The sequence below is a fragment of the Montipora capricornis genome, chromosome 3 (genome assembly GCF_036669925.1).
Source record: "Montipora capricornis isolate CH-2021 chromosome 3, ASM3666992v2, whole genome shotgun sequence".
Classification (NCBI taxonomy): Eukaryota; Metazoa; Cnidaria; class Anthozoa; order Scleractinia; family Acroporidae; genus Montipora; species Montipora capricornis.
In genome coordinates, this window is record NC_090885.1 from 43,803,704 (window position 1) to 43,804,490 (window position 787).

Here is a 787-nt window from a genome sequence, read left to right on the forward strand (position 1 = left end):
AGCTTCATGGCGCGAAAGTTGGTCTTCTCATTGGACCGAATTGTCCAAAAGCCCTTGAACCGATAGATATTGTTGCCAGTGAAAATGGTGGCCCTTATGCGATAAACACCTTTGCTGGATGGGCGATAGTAGGACCTTTGAATTTGATCAAGAAAGACCATCAAACAGTTAACTGCAATAGAATAGCTGTTGTAGAGGTGGGATCAGAGAAACCCCTTGACCATCACTTCGCCGTGGAGGATAAGGTCAAAGAAATTGTCACGCCGCAAGCATTAATCAGGATGTTTGGATTGGACTTTCCTGAAAGATCTGACGAGAAAGCCCACCAGTACTCGCAAGAAGATAAGAAATTTCTTGAGATTGTGAATAAAGGCATTAAGCGTACTGATGATGGCCATTACGAAATACCTCTACCCTTCCGCTCTAAAGACGTACACCTTCTTGACAATAAGGAGCAATTGTTCCAAAGAGCATTCTGTCTGAAGAGAAAACTGACAATAAATAAGAAATTACACTAAGATAACGTCAATTTCATGAATGACATCATCCGAAAGGGAAATGCCAGAAAATTGCAACCAGATCGACTTCCCGTCAGGTCAGGGCAAGTGTGGTACATACCCCATCACGGTGTTTACCACCCCAAAAAGCCAGACAAGATCAGAGTCGTTTTTGACTGCAGCGCCGTTATGGAGGGACATCACTGAACAACCAACTCATGCAAGGACCGGCCTTGACGAGTCGCCTTGTCGGCGTGTTGACGCGATTTTGCCACCAGCCAGTCGCATTC